The sequence below is a fragment of the Trichechus manatus genome, unplaced genomic scaffold (genome assembly GCF_000243295.1).
Source record: "Trichechus manatus latirostris isolate Lorelei unplaced genomic scaffold, TriManLat1.0 scaffold00217, whole genome shotgun sequence".
NCBI lineage: Eukaryota > Metazoa > Chordata > Mammalia > Sirenia > Trichechidae > Trichechus > Trichechus manatus.
This window is the reverse complement of record NW_004444153.1, coordinates 2,709,610-2,722,955: the sequence shown is the minus strand read 5'-3', so window position 1 is coordinate 2,722,955 and position 13,346 is coordinate 2,709,610.

Here is a 13,346-nt window from a genome sequence, read left to right as displayed (position 1 = left end):
TAGGAGGACTCGCACTACCTGATCTCAGAACCTACTATACAGCCATGGTAGTCAAAACAGCCTGGTACTGGTACAAGGACAGATACATTCACCAATGGAACAGAATCAAGAACTCAGAAGTAAATCCATCCACCTACGGTCACCTGATCTTTGACAAGGGCCCAAAGTCCATTAAATGGGGATAAATGGGGAAAAGACAGTCTTTATAACAAATGGTGCTGGCAAAATTGGATGTCCATCTGCAAAAAAATGAAACAGGACCCATACCTCACACCATACACAAAAACTAACTCAAAATGGATCAAAGACCTAAGTCTAAAATCAAAAACTACAAAGATCATAGAAGAAAAAAATAGGATCAATGTTAGTGACCCTAATACACTGCATTAGCAGGATACAAAGCATAACTAACAACATACAAACTCTAGAAGATAAGCTAGACTACTGGGATCTTCTAAAAATTAAACACTTCATGCTCATCAAAAGACTTCACCAAAAGAGTAAAAAGAGAACCTACAGACTGGGAAAAAATTTTTGGATATTAAAAATCCAAGAAAGCTCTAATCTCTAAAATCTACAGGAAAATCCAATCACAAAAAAAATAAAAATAAAAAATAAATCCAGTTAGAAAATGGGCAAAGGAAATGAACAGACACTTCACCAAAGAAGACATTCAAGCAACTAACAGACATATGAGGAAATGCTCACGATCACTAGCCATTAGGGAAATGCAAATCAAAATCACAATGAGATGCCATCTCACCCCAATATTACTGGCAAGAATAAAAAAAAAAACAGAAAATAACAAATGTTGGAGAGTCTGTGGGCAGACTGGAACTCTTATGCACTGCTGGTTGGAATGCGAAATGTTACAACCATTTTGGAAAATGATATGGCGCTTCCTTAGAAAGCTAGTAATAGAAGTACCATATGATCCAGCAATTGCACTCCTGGCAATATATCCTAGAGAAATAAGAGCCATCACACAAATAGACATAGGCACACCCATGTTCATTGCAGCATTGTTCTCAATAGTGAAAAAAGATGGAAACAACCTAGATGTTCATCAACAGATGAATGGATAAATAAACTATGGTACATACACACAATGGAGTATTATGCAATGATAAAGAACAATGATGAATCTGCGAAACATCTCATAACATGGATGAATCTGGAGGGCATTGTGCTGAGTGAAGTAAGTCAATCACAAAAGGACAAATATTGTATGAGACAACAACTATAAAAACTAATGAAAAGTTTTACACACAAAAAGAAATAATCTTTGATGGTTATGAAGGAGGGTGTGTGTGGGGAACAGTAAATAGACAATAGATAAGTGGTAACTTTGGTGAAGGGTAAGACAGTACGCAATACTGGGGAAGCCAACACAACTTGTTCAGGGTAAGGTCATGGAAGCTCCATAGACAAATCCAAACTCCCTTAGGGACTGAACTGCTGGGCTGAGGGCTGTGGGGACCGTGGTCTCAGGGAACATCTTGCTAAATTGGAACAACATAGTTTATAAAGGAAATGTTCTACATTGTACTTTGGTGAGTAGTGCCTGGTGTCTTAAAAGCCTGTGAGCAGCCATCTAAGATACTCCACTGGTCTCACCCCTTCAAGAGCAAGGGAAAATGAAGAAAACTAAAGACACAAGGGGAAGATTAGTCCAAAGAACTAACAGACCACAGCTACTATGGCCTCCACCAGACTGAGTCCAATACAAGTAGATGTGCCCAGCTACCACCACTGACTGCTCTGACAGGGATCACAATAGATGGTCCTGAACAGAGCAGGAGAAAAATGTAGAGCAAAATTCTAACTCCAAAAAAAGGCCAGACTTACTGGCCTGACAGAGACTGGAGAAACCCCGGGAGTATGGTCCCCGGACATACTTTTAGCCCAGTAGTGAAGTCCCTCCACAGGTTCACCTTTTAGCCAAAGATTAGACAGAGTCATAGGACAAAACGAGACTAAAGAGACACACCAGACCACAGGCAAGGACTAGAAGGCAGGAGGGGACAGGAAATCTAGTAATAGGGAACCCTGGTTAAGAAGGGAGAATACTGACATGTCATGGGGTTGTTAACCAATGTCATAAAACAATATATGTGCTGTTTAAAGAGAAGCTAGCCTGTTCTGTAAACCTTCATCTAAATTTCAATAAAAAAAGGTATTACATCAACATATAAACATATAATCCATATTATCTATGAATATATATTTATAAATTATATACATATATCTTTGAAAAGATATTTGTGTGAGTGTGTGTGTGTGTGCACTCACAAATATGCTTTCATTTTGTTATTGCTATGGCATAAGAAAACTATTATTTATTTATTACCACTTATGTCACATGATTGTCATACTAGTTCTAATAATTTTCAGTTGGCTTTAGTATATTTATATTTACTAAATAACTCCTTGGTAAGCAGCCAAACACTTAACTACTGGCGCCCCCAGGGCTCCAATTTTTTAACATTTTGACCTTATATACTTTGTGTCTAAGTGTGTTAACAAATTCTTCAATCAAAAATGTTGATGATGGCAATGACATTATATGTAATTCCCTTGTCTTCACTATAATGAGGCTCCTATAGTGGTACCCCCCCAAAAATAACAAAACAAAATCTGTTGCCGTCTAGTCAATCCTGACTGATAACAACCGTATACGTTAGAGTAGAACTGCCTCCATAGGGTTTCCAAGGCTGTAAACTTTTATGGAAGCAGACTGCCACATCTTTCTCCCATGGAGCAGCTGGTGGGTTCGAACCCTTTCCTTTACCAGCCAAGCACATTAATCACTGTGCCATCCAGGCTCCTTTTACAGTGATACACAGGCTGTTTGTTTTGTTTTGTTTTAGAGAGAATAACAATGTTAAGAGAGAATAACCATGTTCTTGACCATCCAAACTCTTTCAAGAAATATTCTGAATATGATCAATGTTCTCATAGCATCTATTAAAAAAAGATAGAAAGATTTTCTTTCATATTAAATATATTTATTACCTCTGTGATATCAGTGTATTTTTATTAGCCAACTATTTTTGTATTTCTGTGGTAAACTTTTTAAAATTATGATGTAATAATCTCATAAAGGTCGGCAGTTCGAACACAAGCAGCAGCTCTGCAGAAGAAAAGACTTGGCTATCTGCTCCTATAAAAATTTCAGCCTTGGAAATTCTGAGGAAATTCTACTCTGTCATATAAGGTTGCTATGAGTCAGAATCAACTCGAAGACACACAACAACAAAAACAACATGGATATGTTAGTAATAGAAGGGGAATTGAGACAAGTTATATGGGAATTCAGTACACTTTTTGTGCAGTTTTTTGGTATACCTAAAACTGCTCTAAAAATAGTCTATTAATTTAAAAAAAAAGAACGAAGTACTGATACATACTACGGCATGAACATTGAAAACATGTTAAGTGAAAGGCAGATACAAAAGTTCACATATAGTAGCATTTCGTTTATATGAAATGTCCAAAATAGGCAAATCTATACAGACAGAAAACAGATTGGTAGTTTCCAGAGACTGGGGGGATGGAAGAAATAGGGAGTGACTCTTTAATGAGTAAGTGGTGGGATTTTTTTTTTAGAGGTAATAAAAATGTTCTGGAATGAGATATTAGTAATGATTGCACAACATTGTAAATATACTAAAAGCCACTGAATTTTACACTTTAAAATGTTTAAAACAGTGAATTTTATTTTATGTGAATTTTATCTTAAAATAAAAAAGAAATTATTAATGCAGTAATGTCTACAAAACTCCAAGAAAAGAGAGTGTGAACAAATAATTTAATATCAAAAATCTCATTAAATATAATACAAATGCAAGGTTTCAGAGAATACACTTATTCTTCCTTATTCGTTGTCAAGCTTTCAGATGCGTACGAGGCAAATGAAAATGCCATGGCTTGGGTCAGGAGCATCTTAGTACTTAAAGTGACATCTTTGCTTTTTAACACTGTAAAGAGGTCTTTTGCAGCAGATTTGCCCAATGCAATGTATCCTTTGATTTCTTGACTGCTGCTTCCATGGATGTTAATTGTGGATCCAAGTAAAATGAGATCCTCAACAACTTCAGTCTTTTCTCCATTTATCATGATGTTGCTTACTGGTCCAGTTGTTAGGATTTTTGTTTACTTTATGTTGAGGTGTAATCCATAATGAAGGCTGTGGTCTTTGATCTTCATCAGTAAGTGCTTCAAGTCATCTTCACTTTCAGCAAGCAAGACTGTGTCATCTGTATATCACAGGTTGTAAATGAGTCTTCCTTCAATCCTGATGCCCTGTTCTTCTTCACGTAGTCCAGCTTCTGGGATTATTTGCTCAGCATACAGATATAGTAAGTATGGTGAAAGGATAAAACCCTGATGCATATCTTTCCTAACTTTAAACCATGCAGTATCCCCTTGTTGTCTTCTAATGACAGCCTCAGTCTAAGTACAGGTTCCTCATGGGCACAATTACGTATTCTGGAATTCCCATTCTTCGCAATGTTATCCATAATTTGTTATAATCCACACAGTCAAATGCATTTACATAGTCAATAAAACATAGGTAAATATCTTTCTGATATTCTCTGCTTTTAGCCAGGATTCATCTGACACCCGCAATGATATCCTTTGTTCCATGCCCTCTTCTGAATCCGGCTTGAATTTCTGGCAGTTCTCTGTTGATGTGCTGCTGCAATCACTTTTGAATGATCTTCAGCAAAATTTTACTTGTGCGTGATATTAATGATATTGATCTATAATTTCCATATTCTGCTGGATCACCTTTCTTTGGAATGGGTACAAATATGGATCTGTTCCAGTTGGTTGGCCAGGTAGCTGTCTTCCAAATTTCTTGGCATAGATGAGTGAGCACTTTCAGCACTGCATCCATTTGTTAAAACATCTCAACTGATATTCTGTCAATTCCTGGAGCCCTATTTTTTGCCAGTGCTTTCAGTGCAGCTTAGACCTATTCCTTTAGTACCGTCGGTTCTTGATGATATGCTACCTCCTGAAATGATTGAATGTTGACCAGTTGTTTTTGGTACAGCGACTTTTTGCATTCTTTCCATCTCCTTTTGATGCTTCCTGCATCTTTTAGAATTTTCCCTGTAGAATCCTTCAGTATTGCAACTTGAGGCTTGAATTTTTTCTTCAGTTCTTTCAGCTTGAGAAATGCCGAGGGTGTTTTTCCCTTTGGGTTTTCTAACTCAAGCTCTTTGCATGTTTGTTATGATACTTTGTCTTTTCAAGCTGCCCTTTGAAATCTGTTCAACTCGTATGTGAACTAGCTTTTAAACAATTCGTATGAATTTAGAAGATTTAATTTGCTCTGTCTTAAGGTTTTCATTTAGAAAAAAAGCAATTTGATAATAATAAGACTAATGATAAAAATTGTAATAGCTAACTTCTCTGTGATTATTAATTTTCAGAAAAATATTAAGAGTATTTTATATATATGTGTAAATCCAATAAAAACCTGTAAATTAAGTGTTTTGCGCTCTGCATTTTATAAATGAGAAAAATTGAGGTGGAGTGAAACTGAATTGCTTTTTTTGGTCACCTAACTAGCAAGAACTGTAGCTATGATATAATCCTAGCTCTTGCTGGCTAGGTACTTAAAATTTTAAGTATGAGCTTCTCAAGAAATAGAACTATGGTGAAGTGATCATCTTAGGAATTCTGCTTGATGAAGAGGAAACAAAAGATTTTTAAAACATTACCACATATCCAAAACCTTGTGTTGAACTCTATTTTATTTACCATTGAAAGTGTCACCCAAGATGATTGTATGGGAATTACTTAGAATTTTTAAGTTAAGAAATCATGAGAAGAAGGAGCACTTTGAATTTGGGATCAAAAGACTGTGCAATAAACTAGCTATATGTTCATGGCCTAATGCCAAGCTCTCTGGGCCTTCTGAAAAACTAAAAATGAGATATATGTACATTGTATAGTGAAGTAGAAAAAGTGTTATTATCATTATGTTTCAGAGCCTTGGGGTGGTGAAATTGGTTAAGCACTCAGTTGCTAATCAAAAGGTTGGTGTTTGAGTCCACCCAGTAGCACATCAGAAAAAAAACCTGGTGATTTACTTCCAAGAAATCAGCCATAGAAAGCTCTTATGGAGCACAATTCTACTCAGACATACATGGGTTCACCATGAGTTGGAATCGGCTTAACAGCAACTGGATTGGTTTTTTATTTTATTATCATGTTAACAGAATCACATTGTGCTTCCTATACACACCACTTCTAAGTGAAGGGACTCATTTGGGGGTCATTCTTATTTGTTAAAAAATGACTGAAATCCTGAATAAAATATTAGTGTTGTTTGTTTAGTTCTTCCTCAGTAGATCTCACTGTATACATTGTGTTTCAGAGAGTTTTTGCTATGCACACTGACTGAAAGAAATGACTTCTTTTATTGGCACTTTCAGGCTAGTAATAGTAACTCTTTTTTTATTATTAGGTCCTCTCCTTGCTTAAAACCCTCCAGATGCAACAGTAAAATATCATTAATTAAATGTGAAAAAGTAATAAAATTTCAAGATAAAATCCAGCAGTAACAAGTAATAAGCAATAAAAAGAGTAAAAAAAAAAAAAAAAAAAATCCCTAGAAACTACAGACCAGAGAAGTTATCTCAAATACGGTGATTTTTTCCATAAAGATATTTTAATACCTGTGATATATACTATAAAGAAATTTGGAGTTTTGAAATATGTTGTAAACTCTTTTTAATGTTTTAGGATAATTAAACTTTATTTTTTCATAATGGATGTCATGAAAATACTCCTAGGGCATAAACATATATAGGCATTTTACACACACGTTATTTCACTTTTTTTTTTCTTTTTTACAATATCTAAACTGAATCTTCTGCATAATGCATGATTTATTGATATTTATGGGCACAAAAATAGGTTGCCAAAATTTAAATTCCCTACTAACTCACTGAAATATTTCAAAACCATATCAGAGTAGATTAAAAAAAAAAAAAAAGCAGTTTTCTCAATCATAAGTTATGTCCTTTATTTTGGAAGGGAAAAATCAACTTCTCTGGTCTTCTGCCTCCTGTTATACACACTAGAGAAATAGCCAGCTGTTGCTTCCTGGTCCAGAAGTGAGATCAATTCTCTTAATCTAAGTACTGTACACGTAGTTAAGTAACTCCTACAGAAACGTAGTAAGCTCGCATTGTATCCCTAAGTGGATTCAATAACTGTGCCTGACTCTTTTCAATATAGACCCAGTAGTCATAGCTCTACTAGTTGTGCATGCTAGATAGAGTGCTGTTGAGGAGCTGTTGACTTCATCAGTTCATGTTTGGCAACCTCAGTAGCATGTGCATTGTATGCCTATGTGTAGTATGAAACTGTATGGTAGAAGCAAATAAACATATGTCTAGCCTATATTTGCATATAACTCAGATACAATTGTTAACATCGAAGTCTCAATAAACAAGTTGGCAATACTAATTAACACACCTTCCCTCTTCTATTTCCAACTAACCCCCAACACACACACACACACACACACACACACACACACACACACACAGAACCGAAGGACTTAAAATATACCTTTTTAAGTGCTCCAGAATATGCAAATGATGTTGAGGACAAGGAGATCACAATAGATAATAGTTAGGTGTTTTCTTTTTTATGTTAAAAAAGACTTATTCTTCTTAAGTAACTGCAAAATTTTCTCTTTTCCTGGATGTCCAAAATTTTTGTATCAGTTTCTTATCATTGGACATTTAGGTTGTTTCCATTTGTTTGGGGCTTTTACAAAAATACTGCCATGAACATTTTTTTTATAGATACTTGCACACCTGCATAAATATATTTGCAGGATAAATTCGTAAAAATAAAAAGTTTGAGTAAATGTGTACACATAATTATTTATAGATCGACAAACAGTCCTCTCTGAGGAAGTTAAATTCTCATTTTAAAGTATTAGTATGCACAGTGGTGTGCTAGTAAATGTTTCACAACTAGTTCTCTGGATTCAAAAACAACAACCGCAAACCACCCTTATTGGTAGCGACTGACAATTTCCGTGGTGTAAATATTCCCACCATTGCCAATTTCAAGACACCAGCATGATGTTATTCAACTCAGAGTTGGGTAAAAAATGAACACAATCAGCTATTGTGAGCTGATAAGAACAGGCTCCAGCTCAACACCAATTATGCTTCCCTACATCCTGAATGGAGCCCTGATGGCGCAGTGGTTAAGAGCTATGGCAAGCTACGGCTGCTAACCAAAATGTGGGCAGTTCGAAAACGACTTAAGCTCTAGGCTACCAGCCAAAATGTTAACAATTTGCACGCACCCAGAGACAGCTGGGAAGAAAAGCCTGGTGAAGACCTTGTGATCTGCTTCTGAAAGATCACATCCTTTAAAACTCTATGGAGCAGTTCTGCTGCACACGTGGGATTGCCATGAGTTGGAATGGACTCAAGGGTGACTGGTGACAACTCCTTTCACATCCAACTGTTGTATCTTGTCCATTTGGTATATGAACAGAGGTATTTATTTTTATTGTAACTTGCATTTCTTTAATAAAAAATAAATAATGTTTCACAGGTTAATTAGTTATTTAATTTTTTTTTGTGTTAGATGTCTGTTCATGTCCTATGCTCCATTTCTACAGGATTGTTAATCTCTCTACCATTGATCTGAGCTACGTCTGTCTTTAGGAAGGAAAGTATTCTTTCTCCTATATGTTGTCAATATTTATTCCATTTATCATTCATATTTTAAATTTTATTATGATTTTTTGTGTGCTGCAGTTTTTGATTTTTATGAAATCAAATGTGTTAGTATTGTTTTTCAGGATTCCAAACGGGATAATTAGCCATGAAAACATGATTAAATTAAATAATGACTTTAGGCATCAGTTTTCTTACCTGTTAAATACAAGCTGATGGCTAACAGATATGGCTTCACAGTTGAAACGTATATAATCCTTTATAAACATTTCTACTTTTGTTTCTATTAGCTGGTTAATTTCTCTGAGAATCAATGCTTTTTCACTAAAGTTCATTCAGTGGAATAATCTACCATTCACTAGCAATATACTTGAAAACAGATCTTCAGTTGTATCCTGTTCCTATTTCTTGCCAAATGTATTAGTACGTGGAAATTTCCCAACGAAATGACTAGATCCTTTCTTAAAGTGAAAGTGGTCACCATGTTATTGTAGCTCTAGTGGCAGGAGGGAGTGGAAGGCTCTTTCTCACGGATGTGTCTTCTTATGTTCAACAAGAATTTCTCTTTGTGAAAGCTCACTTATATTCTTCTATAGTGTATTCTATTACTCCTTCTTCTGTAAAGTTTCTATACTTTTTTTCATAAAATAAGAGACAAGAAGATATGTAAACGTAAGAAATTCTCAAATCATGATATTATCAGTTGTATATGAGCTGCTTTGTCTATACAGATACATGACCAGCAATCTTATATTTATTTCCAATTTACCCCCTATTTTTCTTCCAGTATATCAGCATCAGAGGGTGCAAGATGATGGACTATGTTACAACACATAAACAAGATACTGTCATGCCAGAAAAACATAGATAAGATATTACGTATACTATCTATTTAGTTATAATCTGTTCTCAACTTGAAAACTAGTTCTGTTGGAATATGTCATTCATAATTTTGGAATTAAGAATGTATTTACTTAAAAAATACTGTGGGTTAATTTTCCTGTTGAGTTCATAAAATTGTATTTGGAAAACAAAGTGTATAAAAGAAAAATAGTAGAAGAATGGTCAAGAACAGAATGTGGATTCTGGAAAGTTAAGTAACAGTGATTGAAGGTGGTTTTCTCTCTTAGCTTCTTGTTCCCATTATCATTGTTGCTGCTCAAGGTTATCAAGACAACCCGCAGAGTAACGTGCAGATGAATGAAATGGATTACTAATAGTAAGAGGAAAGAGGGAAATACAAACCAAGTCTTTCATATATTCATCCTACCTCAGAGTTCTGAATTGGTAACTGGCAGATGTAGGATCTAAAAACAGTGATATTTCCTTTCTTTTTCTTTTCTTCCTCACGTCTTCTCTTCTTTGCTTCTGCTCCTATCCTAGAATATCAGAGTCGAATTTCAATTCATTTGCACTCTTATTGCAAGATAAGAAATGAGAAGCAGGCTAGCAGGGTGAGAAAGTGGATCTTACAGGAAGAGGAACTGCAGTGATTAGGGGAAAGATGAGGGAGAAGGAGCGACTGCAGAGCAGAGAGAGGGAAGAGAGGTAGCTGTTCCTCTGTAGTACAGAAAAGCAAGTGTTTCAAACGCTTTTAAATGTTATACTAAATTGTGTAAGCAAGTCTATACTTCAATCCAAGATTTTTCTATTTATCTTAAAGCTAAGATATATTAATATTTTATATTGAATATTATATGATTTTATCCTCTCTTGAGCAGCATACTACAGAATGAAGTGAAATCATAAAACTTTTAGTGTTTAAAGTAGCTTTAAGTCCATTTGTACAACAATATCTCACCAAATTCAGGAATTCCCTCTAAAAATACTTAGAAGTCAACACATTGCTTGCATAATATCCCTTTTTGAGACACTTTCTCAATGGGGGTCATTCTAATACTCAGCAGCAAAAAAGGAGGCAGTAAAGTAAAGCACGTAGGCTCAGAGGCAGATTGTCTTTTTTAACTCCAGAAATAACAACTTTCAGTTTTTTAAAGACAGCAGATTCCAAACTCTCTAGGAAAACTCGTAAGTTTTCTAAAAGAGAACGATTCCTCTTTGGTGATGTTTTATAAGTATTTGACTGGACATAAAATTAATGACAGATAGTTCTTGAAAGACTTGACTTTTTTCAGGAAATATCAGGGAACCATACATTTATTAGGGTCATTGGGCTATTTTTTAAAACCAGATTGTGTTCTTATCTTTCTTTGTAGCAGAATTTAAGGGCTCAACTTGTTATCATTCTTTTTTTAAAAAAGCTACTTCCCAATCTATCTTTCGAAGTTCTTCTCCCAATTGTTGCTGTAGTTTATGTCAATATCTGCCCAACCCTGTTCCTTCTCTGCTGCCCTCTGATACAAGCATAAAAGGGTCAATTAATTTTAAGAACCTCATTCTGTTGTACACAGAGTCCCTATGAGTTGGAACCTATCTGATGGCACCTAACAACAACAACAGTAGGGAACACGAATGGGATGTTGTAACCAAAATAACTGGAAAAGTACAAACATCAGCCAAAAACAATGCCCAAATAACTAAAGAAAGCTTCCACATCATAACCCCCTTCCTCAAGAGCAAGTTTATTTACAATTTCCTATTTTCTTTTCTAATAAAATGTTCTGAAATTGATTTTGGTGGTCACCATAAAATGCTCTTCTCTGATTTTTCTTTTTTTAATTGTGCTTTAGGTGAAAGTGTATAGCTCAAGTTAATTTCTCATACAAAATTTATACACATATTGTTATGGAACACTAGTTGCAATCCCTATAATGTGACAGCACACTCCCCCTTACCAACCCGTTCAACCAGCTCCTGTTCCTTTCTGTCTTCTCATCCTGCTTCCAGACAGGAGCTGCCCATTTAGCCTCGTATATTTATTTGAACTAAGAAGCACACTCTTCACGAGTATTAATTTGTTTTATTATCCAGTCTAATCTTTGAAGAGTTGGTTTTGGGAGTGATTTTAATTCTGGGTTAACAGAGTCCGGGAACCATGTCTTCAAGTCCTCTAGTCTCAGTCAGATCATTAAGTCTGGTCTTTTTACGTGAATTTGAGTTCTGCACCACGCTTTTCTCCTGCTCCATCAGGGACTCTCTGTTGTGTTCCCTGTCAGGGTGGTCATTGGTGCTAGCTGGGCCCCATCTAGATCTTCTGGTCTCAGGCTGATGGAGTCTCTGGTTTATGTGGTCCTTTTGTCTCTTGGGCTAATACCTTCCTTGTCTTTGGTGTTCTTCATTCTTCTTCACTCCAGGTGGATTGGGACCAATTGATGTGTCTTAGATGGCTGCTTGCTAGCTTTTAAGATCCTAAACACCACTCACCAAAGTGGGATGCAGAAAATTTTCTTAATAAACTTTGTTAGGCCAATTAATAGAGATGTCCCCCAAAACCATGATCCCCAGGCCCCAACCCCTGCTACTCTGTCCCTCAAAGTGTTTGGTTGTGTTCAGGAAACTTCTTAGATTTTGGTTTAGTCCAGTTGTGCTGACTTCTCCTGTATTGTGTGTTGTCCTTCCCTTCATCTAAGATAATTCTCATCTAGTCTACTATCCAGTTAGTGAATTCCCCTCTCCTTCCCTCCCCACCCCTGTAATCATCAAAGAACATTTTCTTCTGTGTTTAAACCTTTTCTTGAGTTCTTATAATAGTGGTCTCATGCAATATTTGTCCTTTTGCATTATGTCAGCATAATGCCTTCCAGATTCATCCACGTTATAAGATGTTCCATGGATTCATCATTGTTCTTCATCATTGCACAGTAATACATTGTGTGTGTATACCATAATTTGTTTATTCCTTCGTCTGTTGATGGGCACCTAGGTTGTTTCCATGTTTTTGCTATTGTGAACAATGCTGCCATGAACATGGGTGTGAATATGTCTATTCATGTGATGGCTCTTACTTCTCTAGGATATATCCCAAGGAGAGGGATTGCTGGATCGTATGGTACTTCTATTTTTAGCTTTTAAAGGAAGCGCCAAATCAATTTCCAAATTGGTTGTACCATTTTACTTTCCCACCAGCAGTGTGTGAGTGTTCCAGTCTCTCCACAACCTCTCCAACATTTATTATTTTGTGTTTTTTGGATTAGTACTAGGCTTGTTGGAGTGAGATAGTATCTCATTGTAGTTTTGATTTATTTTTCTCTAATGGCTAATAATCATGACATTTCCTCATGTGTCTGTTAGCCACCTGAATGTCTTTGGTGAAGTGTCTGTTCATACCCTTTGCCCATTTTTTAATTGGTTTATTTGTATTTTTGTTGTTGAGGTTTTACAGTAGATTGTAGATTTTAGAGATTAGACACTGATCAGATTTGTAGTAGCCAAAATTTTTTTTCCAGTCTGTAGGTTGTCTTTTGACTCTTTTAGTGAAGTCTTTCGATGAGTGTCAGTGTTAGATTTTTAGGAGCTCCCAGTTATCTAGTTTCTCTTCTGGTGTTTGTGCATTGTCAGTTATGATTTGTATTCTGTTTATACAATGTATTGGGGCTCCTAGCATTGTCTATATTTTTTCTTTCATGATCTTTATCATTTTAGATTTTATATTTAGGTCTTTGATTCATTTTGAGTTAGTTTTTGTACATGGTACGAGGTATTTTTTTTTTTTTTTTT